Source organism: Agelaius tricolor, unplaced genomic scaffold (genome assembly GCF_023055355.1).
Source record: "Agelaius tricolor isolate 1412-34295 unplaced genomic scaffold, bAgeTri1.0.p SCAF_18, whole genome shotgun sequence".
NCBI classification, from domain to species: domain Eukaryota; kingdom Metazoa; phylum Chordata; class Aves; order Passeriformes; family Icteridae; genus Agelaius; species Agelaius tricolor.
Genome location: NW_027269278.1, coordinates 7,078,374 through 7,099,024, shown reverse-complemented (window position 1 = coordinate 7,099,024; position 20,651 = coordinate 7,078,374).

Here is a 20,651-nt window from a genome sequence, read left to right as displayed (position 1 = left end):
TCCTAAGATGAAAAAAATAGGAGAATATCGAGATCATGAAAAAGTACATGAAATGAAATGAAAGATAAAGAATTCCAAGGCAACAAGCACATGGTTTAAACTAATTGTGCTTAAAGGGACCATCAGCCAGATCTTGACAATTCTATTGATTGAAAATCCTAAAATAAATGCTGCATGCAAATCTGCCTGGAAATGATTCGGACCACTGCAAGTCTGTCAGATTCCTGCCAGCAATACAGATGGAAAACTACATCATCCAATAGGGTTTTAACAACAAATGAAAAGACATCTATTTCAGAATAAGAGAGGACTGAGTAATTTACCATTAATCTGCTTTTGGGTATTTTTTCCCTGTAAGGCAGTTGTGGTGAATATGTGCTCAACAGTATTCCCTACAAAATCAGGTTTTATTTATATACAGAGCTGAATGCAGATGAGCCTCTCAGCCTAAAGAGAAAGCCAAGTTAGCAGCAGCAGCCAGTTCTGATCAATTATTTTTCCAGCATCACATGAAAATTGATGACTTTTTTAAAACAGTGTCAGTTAAAGATTTTCATTTGCTGGAAATTTTCTGTGACGTTAAGATCTACATCCGTAACTTTCCTTTAATTATCTGGAAATTCTGTGTGATCTGGATAAATGGGTTGAGCATTTTTCCTTCCCAAACCAGCTGTTTACCCATGGCATGGGTGGGAGGAACACTGAATGTTGTTTCAGATGTGAACAGTAGAATACAAGCAGATTTTGCTTTTAAAAAAACACCACTTATTTAAGAACCTTAATATCAGGCAGTGCAGTTTTCAAAATTTTAATGATTTCAGTAGGAACTAACCATCAGCTCACAAAACAGATGGCAGTATTACTGCCCACCAGATTTAAAAATACCCCAAGAGAATCTAAAACCCACAGCAAGTCTTCTGTAATTAATCCAGTAACTAAAGATTGTACTCTGGCTGTTAATTAACAGCTTCACTTTGAATTAACAGAGAAAGAGAGAAAAGGAAGAAAACATAAGTTTGTTATTTCTTTTTTTCCCTGTTGTTAAGAAGGAACTTAGCATGAAGAGTCTTAAAAGAAACCTGTGGAGTTCTTTTCATCATCTTACCCTACTAAGTATTTATAATTGTTAATGAGCTCTATAAATCCTCACCATTACTTTCCACTGTGACTTTTGTGGGCATTAAGCAGAGACTTAGGTCTAACATAGACCTATTAACCCAATCAGAAACTACTTTACAAATTTAAAGGTAATTCCAACAAATGTTTCCTCCAAAATGCAAAATCAAGAACTTTTTAATGATTATTCTACTGCCTTAACTGTATCTACTCCTATTCATACAGAATAAGTGAAATCAGTATTTGGCTCATTGCTTTTATTCAACTGCAAATTGATTAAATATAAATAGCGTGTTATTCTACTTTATACTAGAGAACAGCTTCTCCCATTAATACTTTCTTCAAAATATTCTTAAAAGCAGATAAAAATTGCTCCTCTTCTCTGCTTAATTAATATCTAAGCACTTGTTAGAAAAGATACTGCCAGCTCTATGGTGTCCATCAATCTTTCAAAGATTTTAATGAAGTCAAGGGAAAAACCCACTATTCTATGATCAGCTTAGAGTTTCAGATCAGGCTTATTGAGCAACCTGAAGGCTTGAATATCATCTCATCCCTCCGCTGCATTTCTTTCACTTGTTTTTAGTCTAATGGAAAATGAATAGATCCAGGTAAGTCAAAGAAAAAAAAAAAAAAAAGAAGAAATAATAAAAAAAAAAGTGGATTTGAGTATAATGCTGCTCAACTCTGAAATCTTTCCTGAATGCACTCCATGCTCGTGGCTGTTGGCAGTGTGGGCAGGAGCTGCCTCCTGAGAGAGCTCCCATTATACCCAGGGGATCCCAGCCATGGGCAGGGAATGAAAGAGCCAGAGTCTTCAGGCACAGTCAGATCAGAAACACTTTTGTGAGTCTTTGTGGAATTCTGAATGCTTGTAAGATATTTGATTAATTCTGGAAAATGTGGTTCTTCATTAAGTTCTGATATTGCAAGAAACTACAGACTTCAGAGTTCAGTGCATAATCTACCTCCTTTGTCAGACTTTAACACCTGGATTGTTTTACCAGATTCTGGATGAACAGTCATTTGTAGCTGGATTAAATTTCATTAAATTTAACATTATAGATATATATATATATATGTATATATATATATTGTACATCTGTATATATGTGTGTGTGTATATATATATATATCTTTGCCAAAAGAGATATAAAAATTGGAAGTGTAAAATCAAGGGTGTAAAGTAAAAAGATTATTTCTACATCTGAAAACTGTGCAGGAAAGAGTTCCTTGTTGTCACTTGGTTCTTTGGGGTTTTGCTCTAAAATCAGAGAGAGCATAAGCAAAAGAAAACACTTTTATGGCCTTTGCAATGTCTTAAACTTGAAGAAAACCTCAACTTACACCTTAAATGAATTCTTAATAACCTATGTCAGATTACTTAAACATAGGTCTAAGACATTGTGTTAGATAGAGCTGAGCTGATAAGAAAATGCCCCAGAAGTACCCAAGAAGTGCCTGTAAACTACTGAGACAGCCTAGAGAAGTGGGTACAGACAGTGGAGATTTTGGGCTGTAGTCTGCTTTGCAATCAGACATAGATTTGAAGCCTGTCTGTGTAGGTGGATGTAATATTTACTGTAGTTGTCATAGACAAAGCCAGTGCTGTCAAATGATAGGACAAGCATGGGGTAACAGTCTTTGATCCACGAAGGACTATATGAATACTAGACAAATTAAGTTTACCTACTGTTCAATATGAAAAGATACTGATAGCACAACATCCTGTTTTATATTTACAAAAAATTATGTTTTGTCTAAAATTATGTTTTTCTAACTTCTAAAGTTTAAGTTTTTATTTTAACTTTACATGCATTTGGGGGAGAAAAAACCTAACCCAAACACCTAAGTTCAAACATTCCTCCAAATTCTGAACTGTATGGCATAACTTGCCTTCTACCAATTTCTACATTCTTCCAGTCTTTCAGAATTTATGGATCTGAAAGATTTGGAAAAAACATATAAGCATGTGGGAGACTACCTGAAAAGTGGATGACTTTCTATAAAACTTCACACATCACAGTTTACTCAGTGTGAAGGCAATGATAAAAGATGAGACTGGAAGGTACTTCAGACAGCTGGCTCATCCACCCTTCTGATGCAAAACTTGCTAACTCTAATTTTTGCATCCCTTCCAAGTTCTTCAACAGAAGAAATAATTTTAACAGATGTAAGTTTCTTAATCCTAGTTTCCTTCCCTGAAGTATCACAACTATCAAGAAAAAAATCAGATATTTTGTTCCTACATGGATAGTTTAAATACTTGTCCAGATTTGGGAGTGTTCTGACTTCTTCACCCCTAAGGAGTTCCAAGATCAGAGAGGTCATGGCAAAACAGTTTATGAGGGACAAGCTGAGGTCAAATTTAGCAGTTGATTAAAACATTCCAAGAACAAATCAGCATTGTAACTGAGGCAGTCACACCTTGAGAGGTAAAGCACCAATTGTAACCTTGGCCATTCCCCCTGAGACCTATCTGGGGGAAAAAATTCCTTAAGGAAGGAAAGACAGATGGCTCCTATACAGCACTCCACAGATTTCTGCAGCATTGTGAAATACAATCTCCCTGTCTGATATCTTTTAAAGCTCTTAGTGAAGCTATGATGTGCTTTTGTTCTTCTCGACTAATTCCTAATCTTCTTCTGGAAAGCAAAGATAATCAATCTGCTTTTCCCAGCCAGCAACAGGAGACAGTACTCCTTAGTCACAGCATGTGTCTTCTCCTCCAGGGACTTTGAGCTGTCTTAATTATTGGGGTCCACTGAAGTCAATGAACTATGATAATTTGCATCAGCTGAAATTTGTTCTTTTATTTTATATTATAATACAGCAGTGAACCAGAGATCAGCCTAGCTGTGATGGCTGGGTAAGTAAGAGAAGGAAAGATGAGTTGAAAGAACATGGACATGTTCTTGATAAGGAGCTATTACTTATTTACCAGATAAACAGAGGAATATGTGAAAGGAAACAATATGGCAGACAGAAGGGAGAGAAACTTTTAGTTTCATTGCACAGCTAAATTTATCTATTTTTAAAACTTTTAGCTAAGAATACCCATTTATATATTTAACTCCAGGATACCAAACCCACAAAGTCCAGCAATGCCATTACTGCAGCATGTGCTCCTAAGAACTGTGTAACTCCACTCTGTGGGCTTGAGAAAGTCACCAAAACTGGCGTGAGCAGATAATTATCCAGGCCTGTGCAAGAACAGAGTTCTTTGTGATGATTACCCAGTAGGAATGATAACCAGGGGCAATCATATGACAGACAGAACTGATCAGATCATTGAAGGCCTGCACAAAAGGAAAAAAAAAACAACCCACTGCTGATTGAATAGCAGGAGCAGCACACAATAGAGATGATTAAACGGATGGTGGTAGACATGGGGCTGCAGGAATAGCAACTCACACATCAGAATCTTTGACTAGCAGAAGCTGTGAAAGTAAAAATAGATGCTAAAGAGCAGCTGATAAGAAATCAGAAAGAAAGGAATCTTGGATAAATGGAGTGTGATCAAGGCAGACTGAAATTAAACATGAACAAAGCAAGAGAGGAGAAAGAGGGAGATATTCAGATATTTGGAACAGTCTCAAAGGATTAACTAGATGATATATGAGATGTATAATTACAAATCCAGAAGATCTGTGCAAAAAAGAATTGATTCTACAGCTACTGACAATAGGATTACACCATGGGAAGGATAACTCTGCAAGAACAGCTGATCACACAGCTGGAATTTAGGAACAGGAGGCCATGCAGATGTTTGCTTAGTAAGTGACTGAGAACCCAGCAAGTATAACTGTGGGGCAGCTGTGTACTAGACACCAAAACCAGGCAGCAAGAAATGATCTGAGGGCCCCAGGGCCAGGAAATACAAATAGAAAGGAGCAAATCCTAAGCAGAATGGAAAAGAAAGCAATTGATTATAAAAACAACAGGACTTGACAACAACAGAAGTGGGGAGTGGGATCAGACAGCAAGAGTAGCTTACTGAACAGGGCTGGCATCAGACAGCAAATGCAGCCCATTAGACAGGAAAAGAATCCAAAGCCAGGCACAGTTCTTTGGCAAGAAGCACAATAACCCAACAGAAGCAATAAATCAGGCTTGACAAGATGAGTGGAGTCTCCTGCACTAAAAATGATCTGGAAAAGCTGTCATTAAGGAGCAGAGCAAGCCTGAGCAGTTAATGCTGAGCACATTAATGAGTGGAACCTGTTGCACCTTCCTCTGGTGTCATGGTATGTGGTCCCTTCCTGGTGCAGGTTATTAGGCATGGGAAGGGAAGGGGCCATACACTAGAATATGACAATTATAATCCTTCACCAAGGCAAGGTCTCTGTCACTTTCTCTCACTGCTGTTGTGAGCTTGACTGGTTTGAGAGGATTATGAGTAATGATTAAATCCAGCAGCCTCTTTTTCTCTGTACCAAGCACCAGAAAGTGTCTTTGAGCCTTATTCCTGCAGCTGGAAAAGTTCTGTTTAAAGCTGCAGCACAAAACCTTCAGTAAAATATCAGCAAGGCATTGAGGGAAGAGAGATTATAGGTCATTGTCTTTAGATATCATCTGGCACTAGCACAGCATATGACATTGAAAAAGAAATAGCACCAATACATCATTGATCCCTTAAGCATCTATGACTGCTATTAATTTCATCTTACATTGGCTTATTCTTCCTGTGCTCTTGCCAATTTTTGATGATTGTTTCTGTTTCTATAAATCACTGGAATGCCTGGAAACATTATAAAAATAATAGAGAAGTGAAATTACATTTTTCATTCTCTCCTCTACTCCCTCCTCTTACCCTGCAAAACCCACAGTTATACCTTTAGGGAATATTTCTCAAAATTTTTTATTTAGTCTTTGAAGGCCTGCATTATCACCAGTCCAAACCTTCAAGATAGTGGTTAGCAGAATTTATAGACCAGGTTTTTTTACTAAAAGCTGGTGTGGCTAGCACTATTGCCCAGTTCAGCATTGTTTATCTACTGCAGACAAGAACAGCAAGATGTTCAAACCCACACTGATCATGTACTACCCATGCTGACCTCTGTCAGAGCTGGAGCTGCTCATGACAATTTTCTTTGCAGTGAATTTCTCTTCTAACACAGCCCTCCTGTGAGCAAGTGACATTTATGTAGGTAGTTCATCTTACCTTTACTTCTTACACATCTTAGCATGCAATTCATCTGATTTCTCATATATCTAAATACATGAACCAACCATATAGGAAAATGGAATAACCTTTAAAAGAACACTTAAAAAAGAAAAGAAACCAAAAGAGTGTTGGGACTGGAGGGAAGACACTAATTGCTGATGCTGCAAAAGGTCCCTTCAAAAATTCCAGAAGAATCTGGGAATTTAGCAATGACAAATTCCCTTGATTTATGAATAAGGCAAAATCTTAAATCCTTTTTAATTCTACTGCCAATTCAGTCTTCACTTTGTGTTTAACAAATAAACTAATGTGTGCAAATAAAGAAGAAAGCTATTTTCTGCTAAAAAAGGAGATTTTGGTTTCCAAGTTAATGGGTAATTGTAAAACAGCAGCTACCTAGATACAATTTTTATAGCATGAATAGAACCATCAGCAGAGTGAAACTAGGGGAAAAAAGAATATTTTCTTCAATTGCTTTGTAGTTCTTTTAATAAAAAATCCTTTTGCAGTGTGCAGCTTCAAAGCAGCTATTTAATAAAAAAATATCATTTTCTACAGCTTTTGTAAAAAGGAGAGAAAAGTAATAGCAACAATAATAGGATGAGATGCATTATGAATTTCAGGAAGAATCAACCTCTCAAAGGAGAAAATGTTTGTGTGAGAAAAGGTCTCCATTCCATAGGAAAGGAAAAGATGCCTTTGGGAATATCTAGATCATTATATTTTCTTAAAAAAAAACCCAGCTTCTGTGCTCCACATTTTGTTTGTTTTGAGGGATACTTTGCTCACAACGTTCTAATCTTCAGCAAAAATGCCATTATTCAAATTTGGGGAACTTACCCTCACTCTCAGCTAAGGTCAGTCCTACTGGAACAAACTGAAATCCTCCCTCTCTACACTTGAATTTGCCTTGATAGAGCCACCTTTTAATAGGTCCTTTCCTCCCCCCATCTTTGCAATATCTCTGTATTTTCCAACAACTGTATGAAGGTAAAATGACAAGGTTTCTCCTTTCTAAGCAGCAAAACTTCCAGCATCTTCCTGTAGATAATCAATTCTGAAGTAATATAAAATTAAGTTCAGCCTCAGTAACAGTAGATTTGCACTGGTGTAAATCAGAGAACAACCAGTTCTAAGATTTTCACAATTCTGAAATTTTGCTAGGTTCAAGCTATTGATTTTGTCCTTCTGGTACAACAAATATTTGAAGGAAGAGCAAATTCTTTGAAAATATGTCAACAATCATGTAATACAGAAATGGAAAAGATTGTTTTCCACAGCAGCCCTTTTTATCTTGGGCAAAACTTTTTAGGATGATTTCAAGAGACTTTCTTAGTATATACTCATGTCATCTGTATTAATATATTTTTGTTTCATATTTCCATAATATTCCTGTGATAAACAGAAGTGTCTTTCAAGAAATCACCATTCATTCTGTTTGTGTGAATTTATCATTTCTGTATAGTGGTTGAAATTGTTATAAAATCCAGTTTGACTTCTGAAGGATTATAAACTCATGTCAGTTGTTGCTGAAATATATTGAAGAAATTTTTAGGTATATCCTACATATGAAAAAATATATTATGGAAGAAATTTATTACTGTTTACACCCATGACATTCAAAGTGATTGTATTTACCTTAGTATTTGCAAAGATTTTTACATTTACCTTAAAAACTGAAAAAACCTTAGCCTATAAAAGAAGCTGTATCTGTCTCTAACGCAGACATTTCTGCATTTGCTGTGCCTGGCAGATCAGCATATGCAAATTTATCAGATATGTTAATAACTCATACCTTGGCTGGTAGAAGATTTGGAATATTACAATATAAATGAGGCTTGCCCACAACACTTACAGAAAAGGATAAAGAAACATCTTCAGGATGCTGTATGCCCTCATTATACTTGTTAAAATAATAGTACTTATCATCTGAAATGTTTTCCCTCTAAAAGGAAAAAAATGTAATTAACTTACATGAAGTAAAATCTCTTTAAATTAATAAAATGAAAAGAGAAATTAATTTGAAGGGGGAAAAGAAATCAAGAACAAACTTTATTAAATACACTAGAACCATTAATATTCATTTTACTGAAATTAATATAATTAGAAATGGATAGCAAGCAAGAATGCAGAGATCTGTTCTCTCTGCACAATGGACAACTGTTCCATGAAACAGTTATATATAATATAATATATGAAACTCTGTGAAACACAGCTTCATATATTTCATTGCAAGCAGCATTCTGAAACAGACTGCATTATAGGGTTTGTTGTAAAATTGAAAGCCAGTAGTTCTTCAGGTAAGAGTTTTAAAATCCAGCCTAAGTTCTTGCTCAAGAAAATGGTTCTGTACAAGATTAAAAGCAAATATGAGCAGCTATTATTAATGGCACTCCATAAAGTGCTCTGCTTTATAGACTGCTCTGTGCTAGCCAGTCCCCTGGAGTAAATGCTGCCTAATTTAAGCAAGGCAGGAGCAAGCAGAAACTGAGTTCTGTGCCAATATTCAACCTTCACTCCCAAACTGAACAGATCTGGAATGAATCCATAGCAGTGACTCAGGAACCTCTGCTGCCATAAAAACAGAAGCTGTAGTCAGAAACTTCACCATGCTGGAGAACAGAAAGACACACAACAGCAGGTCTGTGTTCCACCTGACAACAACATCTCATGGCTGACCTTGACTGCAAGAGCACTGGAGACTCCTGGCCCAGGGAAGCAGGGCTGTCACCAGCTGCCCTTCACACAGCCCATGCTCCACACATGTTCTCTCAGTCTCCTGGACTGAGTCAAATCCTCCCCATGTGCTGCACTGGGTGTACTGAAGCTTCAATAGACAGAACTCCAGAAAATATATTGATAAAGACTAGGGATAGAAGGAGGAATCATTCCTTATGCAACATTCAAGCCACCATTTTTCTGTACCTTCTCCATCTCAGATTTTATGGCTGTCAAAGCTTGTTTAGCAAATGATGTTTTTTGACCAGGATGAAGGGAGTCCATCCTGCTTTGCCCCTCTCTTCTGCTCACACTTTCCACAGAGGTTTAGCAGACTAGTAGATCAAGCTGTAAATGAAAATAATATAAATATAGCCTCTAGTAAAGGCTGTCAATGTTAAACAGATCCCACAATTTTTCAAAGCCTTGCACTGGCTCCACTGTCACTCTACTGATTTCTATCATTATTGGAGACAACCATAAAAACACAACACTGTCCAGACTGGCCACTTATAAAGTGGTCTAAATTCTGTTTTGAAATATATTCACAAAATACTTTGTCTAATTAGAGTAAATTATACACTTAAATGATCTGGTGAATCTATGCTTTCCTAAAACAAACACACAGGGATTAATATGGTGGTATAGAAATTTCTGCTCTAGCTATGAAATCAACCAATGATGAGCTTTCACAGAATTCCCCCATATTTTTTTCCTGAATAAAGGAATTATTAACCAAATTATGCTATTAGATGCTATTTCAGTTTGTATAGCATGACTTGCATGTTAGTGCATCTTTCATGTTAGTGTCAGAATTGACAAGAAAAGCAGGAATAGACAAGAATATTGTGCAATATTGCCAAACTACCACCACTATTGAAACCTTGACTTGGTAACTTCCTGAATGGATTTAAGACATGTCAAGATTGTCATAATCTTGACAAGTTTTCTCTCAATTACATCCTTATGCTTTCAAAAAAGAACACTTTTAAAAAAAACAGGTAAAATGAATTTTCTGAAATGTGGAGCATTTTAAAGCAACTTTAGATACTTGAAGAGTCATGGACTTTCATACCACTGCAGATATTCATGGTTAAAAAGTACTTACTGATAAACCACCTAAAATCCTTCACAGTATAAAGCTTCAAAGCAGTGTAAATTCTTCAGGCAGAATACCTATATATCAAATTTTTGTGTGACCTAGAGCCAAAACTTCAGCCAGCCCAACTCACAGTAGATTCATTATCTTTAATGAAATGCCACTGATCCACCCTTGGAGTACTGACCCATAATCTTTTAATACACCTCAGCTGATTAGTGCTGATTCTGCTTTCTATAACTATTTTCATGTATTATTCCACCTACTTTTCTGGAACTCACTTGCTCAAAAGTGAGAGAGATGCAAATCTGGGTCTTACTGCAGCCTAAGCACTTCAGCCTCCTTGCAGCAGAGACTGCAGCAGCTGTAAGAGAATCCCTGAGAGCACAGGGGCAAAATACTCCAACCAAACTGAGCAATGGCAGCTGCACAAAGAATAAAGAAATCCCAGCACTGCACTGGTAAAGGAAAATCTACCAACAACATGCATTTATTCCAGCAGACCTGAATCTGCTTGTAAACTCACAACTACCATCACATTCTCAGTCACAGCTGCGTGTGCCAGCTGTGAGAAAAACCCAGCACATGGCTGGGTGTGCACATCCACACTGGTACCTTGTGGGACAACCCATGTGCATCTCAGATCTATTTTATAATAACAGAAAATTATTATATTAATATGGCCCTCACTAGCCTATACATCCCATCCAAGATCTCTCCCCTCTTCTGCATGACCCAGGAGTCCAAAGAGGATGGTAGAAATTCCCCATATTTTTCTTTCAACATACTCTTGATCACAATACCTGCATGGAAAAATGTACACTCAATATCTGCCCATGAAAAAAGCAAGTGGAGCCCTAGAAAATTTGGATTTCAAAGGCATTAGATGTTCTCAGAAGCAAACTGGCTTTCCTGGCAACATCTACAGCACGTGTAGAGCCAACTCCAAATACTCTCAGCTTTATCCAGTCAGCGCTGGATCACACATTCCATGGAAATCGAAGCATTCAGGAGTCCTCTCAGAGTAAAAAGTGGAAAATAATCTTCTAAAGAAATAAAATGTATTAACCTTCTTTGAACTCAAAAATAGCCGGGGAAATTTGATCAAAGTACTTCTAGAGCCTTGATATACAAACAAAAACCAAAAACAACAGAAAAACCACCAAAACAATGAAAAAAGGAGAACATTTAGGTGATAATACAGTTTGTGCTAACTAAAAATATGTGAAAACCAGAATTGAAAAAGAAATTTAAAAACCTACACAGTCAAAATCTTATCACATTAGACTGGAAAACAGTTATAGGAAAACCTCTTTAACCCAGAAGTTTTAAATTAATATTTTAAGTAAATAAAATAAAGATGTATGATGTTCTGAGTTCGCTTATTCTCTTTATGGCATTGATCACATCATTTTCTTCTCTTTTTGGCATTGTTGAGACAGTATAATTCATAAGAAATAATCTGTCTTCCTAAATGCTTCATACATCAACTCCAAAATACACTGCATTGCAGAAAACAAATCTGTAGAAAAAACATGTCTGCTAAATGTCTGTTATGCTAAGGAGTCAATGTTCAGTGATTTTTATGTCTTGGAAAGTGCATAAACTGTCAGAAAATATATGCAAAATGCTGTGAGACCTCTCATGATGCAGCTGCTGTAAATAGCATACAAACTCCTAATTGTGGGAGATGTAGAAACGGTATTTTTTCCTTTTAATTGCACATCACCACTACAATCTCTTCCCTCTGCCTTTTTGAGTTGTTCACCAACACTAGTTTGTGGAAGAAGTGGCTGCTGTAAGTGGCACACAAACAGGGCAGGAGAAGCAGAACATATGTATGGGAATGTCACCATGCCAAGACCCAACAACTGCTGCTCAGTAAACAACACACATTTACAATATGCCAAATGTTTAACTAAACTAAAATGTTAAGCAGAAAGGATCTGTAAATCAGAGGCTGCGTCTAAGCTTGTCTCAACAAAGTATCAGAGACCACTCAGTAGCAGTAAAATGTTTTAATTCCTGAACCTGTCAGCACCATGCAGCACCTGAAGCGCACCTAAGCAGTCCTCCCTGATCTCAGAGAGGTGGCAGGGCTCTCACTCCTCACCATGAAGGAATCTTCTGTTGATTAGTCTTTCTAATACAATTTCTGGCAGTCTGAGTATGTTGGAGTATTTGTGCACCAAATTTTGGTTGGTGCAGACAAAGACATACATGCTAATGGGTGTTAACCTGTTTTGCAACAGGGTATGCTTTTATTTATTTGATTTTATATACAGACATAAAGCATTTCATATCTTGTGTGCATTTTAATAAAAAAGAGGACAATGTGATGTTTTACCTACCAGCCAATTTGTAACATAAAAGTTGCTTAATTTCGCTGTTTACATAACTTCTTATTGAAGAGACCAAGCTAATTTATATTTTAAGACATTAGAATAGAACAGGGAAAGAACCAGCTAAAGAATATTTATAAAATGTAGAAATATTCACCTGATCATGACATGAATTTCAGTATGGAGTACATAAGGGACTCAGAACAATCTCTGCACCTTCCAAGATGATGCATATGGAATGTGGGATGGCTCAGAAGGCCACAGTGTCAGATATAATGTTTATCCCAAAGAGAAAAATAGCAGGCTCCTGGACATTGGTGATCAGTTATCCCAGCTGAAATATCTGAAAGGTGCTAACAAATATAATAATAATTTTTGAGACAAAGAGAAACAGTGAGGGAATAAAAAATGCAGCTGCCATGAATTTGACAAGGACAAATTATATGAAATAGATTTAATTGTCTCTGGGGTCAGTGGTCTACTGAAAAAGGGAGAAGTTAGATGCTTCATATATTCATGTGAAAATAAGCACAGTCTAATAAATATAATAAGGATATTAGTAAAAAAAGGCTAGAAGAGCTCACTATAAAATGGATTCTGACCTGAATGCACCACTTTCAGTCAGGCATTCCTTTCAAGATGGCTCCTAGACCCATATTTTTATAACATTTTGGACAGATGGCATAATATAATATAAAAAATGCAATCACTCTAAATTTTACATCAACATTTTAAATGCCACAAAATGTAGTTTTAAGACCACCCAGCTCTTATGCCCAGAGTATGCAGCAGAGAGGTCAGATGCATTTTCAGAATGCAGGCCAAAGGAAAACCTCTCCCTGCAGGAAGGGTTTGCACCCTCACTGCAGAGCAGCAGTTCTGGGGCTGGGGCACTGCAGGTAGGAGCAGTCTGAGTCTCTCTGAAGGACCTGTCCTTTTGAGCAGGAGTGGAAGGCAGAGGAAAGGGGGTGTGCCTATTATTAATGCTGTTCCACCAGCTGGTAGTCTTTTGGAAACCAGGACCATTTTATAAACAATAAATTGTGGTTCTCACAGAAGTTTTTAGATGGGCAGAAGCCCAGAGCTCTGCCTTCCACAGGGGCTGTCACAACAAACTTCAAAAAGTCATTGACCCCCCCCATGAAACTAAAATTCAGGACATAAACATGGGGGAGAAGAGAAACAGCAGGTCATGTTATAAGTAATTTCTAAGGAAATATTTTCCACTAAGCAATTTGCAGATGCTGCAATGGACAGGAATACAAAGTGATTTTTTGATACAGCTAAAGAAACCCATGAGGGTTTATTTGACGTTCAGCAAACCCTACAAGTCCCCAAAGCAGCAGGGTACATCAAGTTAACATTTGAGATTGTCCACTAAACAGAGGAAAACAATGAATAACACAAGTTAGGGAATGATTGCTTCTGCAAATGGAGGTCATCCAGAATCTGAACATTCCCACACTGTAAGCTCATTTTGTACTGTCAGGCTCCATGCAATCTCCCACAAATTAAATGTCATCAGAAAAAAGAGCCATGCCATAGATTTCCTTATACTAAATAAAACTTTGCTTACACTGGAGTAGATGTGTAATACCATTATAGAAATACAGTACTGTGCTCCACTTAAAAAAATTTTAATGACATTAAAATTTTTTACATGGCAAAAAATTATTTTGAGTCACCAGAATAATTCTGTCACCAGAATTTCTGCTATTAATATTTCTCTAATTCTTTTGCATTACAAGTCCTTTTGTTTTGCAGATTTATTATCATTTTTCTTACCAAAAGATCTTTTTTGTCAACAAGGAACTGTAATTCTGCTAGGACAGTTTTCCAATATATTATGGACAGAGGAGTAAACTATACCTAAGTCAAAATTTGACTCCAGCATTTTAATAATCTCCCAGGACTGGTCATCTCATATAGTAGAAGGTGTTTCCACTATGTAGACATCAAGTAGTTTAAAAGTGCAGGGTGCAGACCACTGCTTCAAATCAGGTGAAAGCTGAAGTTAAATTGTTTATGTAGCCAAGGAAGCCACTGCTCAAGACAAAGGGGAAATAAACATTGAGACATGGGCTAAGAGTTCCCCACATTGTAAAAGGGTGCTGAAATCAGGAAGCAAACAGGAAACAGAAATATTAACATGATGTCATATTGGAAAATATTTGCCACTGCTTTCAGCTGTCTCCTGAACACTGTTCATTCTGAAGGCTGTCAATGCAGGGGAATTTTCCTGAGTCCAAGAGGGAGAGAAAGTGCAAAAACCAGAACTGCCACTATCCAATTTAAGGAAAAAAACAATGTCTACAGAAAACTGAAACAGGGTCTACAGAAGACCTCAAGGATGAGGCTGCCTTTTTCTAAACAACTTCCTTTGCCAATTTTTTCTCAAGAAGTGCTTTCTCTTTCTCATCCCTTTCTTTCTATAGTTTAAAGCTTCTTTCAAAACCGTATCTTAAAGTTTGGATGACCCCTGCTGCTGTCTCTTTATCTGCCTGCACAGAATCACTTTCATGCATGAGGTCCAGGATATCCAAAACACCTAACTGATGAATTCTTAAAAGCAAACCCAGACTGCCAGTCCTCAGAAATGCCTTTTTAGCCCCATAACAAGATTACTGTAAGCTTTGGTTTCTTAGCACTAATGTTCAATGGGCAAAGAAGCCACATCTGCCTCTGAGCACACCAAGGTTTAAATCCAAGGTTTTTCAGTAACATCAGCCAGACATTTGAAGAGGTGTAAAATAAAAATAGAGTTGTTCTCTGGCTTAAAGATTAATGTTATAATACCTGGAAACCAACAATGAGAGCAAGCATTATTAAATTTTCACAATGTGTTAGAAAGTCTCCAGATCTTTTTTCAGTAAAATACCTGCATCTTTTTCAAGAATAAGTGCCAAGAATTGATTTCCAATATTAAAAGCAGATGACCTGCATTCATTGTGCAGTTTAAACCATAAAATGTGTATTTTTTTTTATTGCAGTCTATTTCTATACATGCTGTTCTCAAGTAAGAACTGCACTACTGAAATAATTTGCAGAATTTGCAAATGAATAAATTACTTCCACATTTCAAAACATATATCAAAAGAAAATCAAGTCAGCCTAGTCAGACTCAAAATGGTACAGCAAATGAATATAAATAACCTCAACACATAGATCAAGATATGGCAGACTGGCATTCTGATGTAAAAAAACAATATTAGCAAGTACAAGCACATACAGAAAGCATTATTGCTGGAAATTGAACTGAAGTCTGAGAAGATTAGCAAATATATGTGAAGATTGAGGAATAGCTATGAATTTGTTTCTCATTTTCTGCTCAATGGACTGTATTTTACATAGGATGTTGAATAAGACACAGATTGATTTCTAAAACTTTTGGTTAAGTTACTTATTAAAATTGAACACAGCCACAGAACTTCAACGTGGGGAATGTCTGACTTATATGTTTGAACAGAATGACAGCTGGATCTGCCCCAGGTGGTATATTTTAAAGAAGAATGAACTGGGAAAGGAAATCAAGAAATCAGAAATTAACCATGAGATGAATTGACTCGACCAATATCCTTATGTCACTAATTTACTTCAGACATGAACACGTAATTATTTTATCCATACATCTGTTTGGAATCAGAATAAAGTCACAATTCTTAGCACCAAATAGCAATGAAGGGTTTTAAAATACAGAAAAGGAAACCATAATTTAAAAATACAGAAAAGTAAACCCTCCACATTAAGCCATTGGACTATGCATGCAGTGCAGCTGTATTTCTTATTTCAGTCATTTCTGTTTAACTTAGCCAGTCTCTCTCACTCATTCTCCTGCTCATTCTTTGTCTCCTCCTCTCTTTTGTTCTGACTGATATCTAAGTGTGGACTAAAGAAGAGTAAATGACTCTCTTGTATAGGTTGGTGTAAAATGAAAACAGAAAGCTGATAGATAAATAAATTTGTATCATAACATATGGAACTGATAGGATGAATGAAAATCCACTCCAAAACCAGAGACAATTTTGAGGTGAACAGATATTTTACATTCATTTTTAGATTTTTACCAAAATCATTTTTCTGTCATAGGAAAAATCTCATTCATTCAGTCTGGTCGTTCCCAGGTTGATTTCTGAAGAGGTCCAGGAGCTCAAGCCTGGGTTTTCCTTTTGATGCAGTGCTTGGTCAAGGGAGCTCTGCATCCATCTCACAAATACTGCTGTTAGTCCCCAAAGTCTCTGGTTAACCTAATGCAGGAGTCCATCTAAATCTGATCTATTTTATTATCTAGATAATTAATTTTAGGAAGAGACCAATCTGTGAGATTAGTCTACAATTATCTGTCAGGGTAGACCCTCCAACCACAGTACAGAAAAATAGTGGGTGAATTAAATAGCACACTGATAGCAGCTAACAAGAAGAATTGTTTATAGTTTGGTGTTAACATTTCTTTGGGTTCTCAATATCTTTGCCTTGCTATTCTAGTGTTAGGCTTGATCCTGCCTGCCACCTATTATCCCCATTATTCCCATAAACTGTGAGGAAGCTCTTGGTACTATGTTCTTTGGAAGTACTTCAGCATTAAAGTTAGATTGCATTGCCTTTCCCTAAAAGCTAGAACCATAAAGCCATTCCTGCATGAGAAGGGAATCTACTCTGACTTCATAATGGGAAGTTATCAACAAACTCCTTTATCTTCTACAGAAAATATTTGAGACCAGCAAGTTTCAGAGGTAAGGCACAAAAGTGTTGTAAATACTTAAATCAACCACATGAGGGAAAGGGTTGGGTTCATTTGTTTTGCAAGGATCAGTCTCCACAGAGCCTACAGGTCTAAAGGCAGGATGTTGTATCTCCATGTAAATCACGTAGGCATTCCTCACTCTCGCTAATGCAGGATCCTTATCAAGCAGTTCCCTTTCACCTGTTACTGACTGATAACAGTGTACAACACTGACCCACTGCCAGCAATTAATTCCTCTGAGGGGGCAGAGAGTGGTCCAACAGAATAATGAGTTTGTTTCTGTGTGGAAAAGAATGGAAATTAGTGGGATGGAGAGCAGTGTAAAGCTGCCAGAGATGAAGGCTGCACTGACCCCCTGGACTGTATCCTAACATGCCCCTGAAAAAATGGAAGTGGTTCAGGAGTATGTAACTTCATCCCAAATTAAGAGTGATAATTGACCTTAAATAAAAGCTGATGTAATACTGCTCTTGAATGTTTTCAGTAATTTTGATTAACTTAGATATGAAAATCAAAAATTCTGAAGGCCAAAAAAATAATAGAAAAAGGATACTCAGAGACAGGAGAAATGTGGAGTGAAACAAAGCAAACAGGTCTGTTCCACAATTTTGCAGTGTTTATGCAAATATGCAGAAAGAAATTAGTGAAAGGCTTAACAAAGACTGTAGTGCTAAATGCCATATGACACTGGAGGTCTGCTAGAGCAGGAACTGCCATCATCCTCCCACACATGCAACTCAACACAATTGTGGCATCTGACTGTTCAAAACCTTTCTGCTCTCAGAGAAAAAGATTTGAGGTGGAAATTGTCACCCTGTAGCATTTAGTACTTCCATTACACCTAACTTTGCAAGCCCTGTAACATAAAACAATAAGCACTCTAAGGAATTTCAAAGCAGGGGTCATGCTGTGGATATTTCCATTCATAACAGGGAGCAAACCAACCAAAGCTGCCAAGTGGCAGAGTTTTCTTGAGCACTTGAGAGGGCTAAATGTGAAAGATCTATGTCTGTTTTTCCTCATGCTGACCCCTGCAATATGTCACCAGACTGCAAAATAGCAGTCTAAGAGAAACACAACTCAAATGTGCCCTCTGGCCAAATGGGAAGAGTTATTTCAGTTGGCTGCAGTGGTGTCTACCAGCCACTGCCAGTGTTAGCTAGCATTATTGCAGACAAAGACAACCAGCAGTGGAGGTGCTGGCTAGAAAAAGTGGCAATCTCTGCCAGAGATCCTTGGAGGGGTTTTGTGAAAAATGCAGTCATTCACCTACATTTGAACAAAAAGGAGGAAAGCCCATAAAATTATTCTTATTTGTGAATATTCAGTTGTGCACTACATATATGGCAGGGGGCATGAAGAGCAGCCATCAAACCAGGCAGGGGGGAGCTTTTCTTCCTGGGTTCAACAGGAGGGTCTATGAGTAGTAACCATTATTACAGCAAGATTGGTGCTGCTGTACTTAAACTAAAATTTCTATCAGTCATAAGGAGCCAAGGAGCTCATCTGAGGAATGCCCATTTTCACAATGTTTTACATCTTCCTGTGTCCTCTCTGAGCACCCATCTTTCTGTTTGGTCTTTTGCAGTGGACTTTCCCAGGCCTTCTGAGATATCTAAATGATATAAGGCAGCCCCTATTGCAACACAATAAATTCTTCACTTTTACTTCATTATTTTTAGAAAAATGGCTCTTCAAACCTCATTGGAAGACACTTCTGTTTTCACTGTCCACAAGAGCAATTCAAAGTGTTTTATTTTTTTATTCTTAAAACATCCTGGGTTCACACTGCCTTCCATTTTATTGCCTAATGCAGTTTAGTAAATTCTGCCTTGGTGCCTGCAAAAGATTGTCTATGGACGACTAAAAGAGAGTGTATTTAATTAAGAAAGCTCTGGATTAATAAAGGTTGCAGATAAAAATTTGGGAACTTGCTGCAGGTTCACTCTGAATTAGCAGGATGCAATGCCTGGTTGTAAGGGAATTTTTGGATTCAGCAGTTGTTCCATCCTATTCAAAGAGCTTTCTCCACCTCTGATAGGCAGCAGCTCATTCAGTTAAAGCTTTATAGACCAGAGCTGTGAAGAGCTGACATTACAAAGCAAATGTGGCCTGACTGTGCAGCCTGTGTTTGCTAGTGCTGCTCTGAACAGTGCCACAATTCATTGTATTTTATCTGTTCTTCATGAACGCTGCCTTCCCTTTGCTCCAAAACAATTTGGAGCAGAATAGTGGCCACTGAGTTTGCCAACAGCTGTGTGAACATAGAATGGTTTTCTTATGGGACTGGAATGTACCCAGCATGAACTCAGAGACATTGCCACGTGTATTGGAGCTACAACTTCAGTAACCTGCCATTCCTTTTTTTCCCTAAGGAAAAGAGCACTCCTAGAATTGAGCTATCTACTAAGTAATTTTGAATATTTTCTTTTCTGCTTTCAACTGGATCAATTAACATTTTATTACTATTCATGAAATATTTAAGGATTGAAAAGTCTCTCTTGAATGCTCAGCTAAATTAAACCCAAAATACTTAAAAATCAAGTAAATTTGGAATTGTTCTAGAGCCTCAGAGGTATTAGCAAAGGATTATTTAGACTTCTTATTAAAAAAACTCACAAACCCAGCAAACACAGAATGACTATTTAGTTGATGTCTTCACAAACTTTCTGGACTGAATGACCAGAATATACCCAATATTTGTGACAATCCAGTTCACAGAGCTGATAGCATGGAAGCACGGGCTGTCTCCTGGCTTCATGCTGATACCATAATTGTTTTGTTGTTATTCTCTCTAAAAAGTCCTTATCTTGCTAATATTTTTTTCTTTTGCTTGTTCTTGCTCTAATAATTTGTCTTTTTCTTGCTCCCTAGGACATTACGACTATATTCATTACTTGAGTATTTTTAATGTTCTTAAAAGCTACTTCTGAAACTCAGTATTACCAGTGCAAAAAAATTTAAATATCATTTCAGTAGCATAAATTGCATACAGTGATTGGGACAATCAGAAAACACATACGAATCAAAAGAATAAATATTCAATGCTTGCTCTAAAACATCTGCAATGGTTGTTTTATCAGGATCTGCAGTCTTAATAAAAGGACACACTATGTGACAGAGCTGGTGTGTAGGACAGAAAAGGAATTCGATGGCAATGGAAAGCAGCTACTCTGGAGGAGCATGAGAGTATTTTCACATAGAACATTTAGGATTTTACTGGGGGAAAAAAAAGTTTGGATTCTCTTACTTTCAATCTGCCTTTGATTTCAGCCATCCTTTCTAGAAGTCTTCAAATTTCAGCAGAATACTATTAGCAATTCCTAACGTGCCTCTTTCAAACATCTTTTTTCCTCACATTTAATAGCATATGGTGGTGAGGTATTATGTGCACAGTGATAGCTAATGGATAAGACATGAGACAAAACAGATCTCTATATTATCCCCAGCTCTGCTGCTGATTTATCC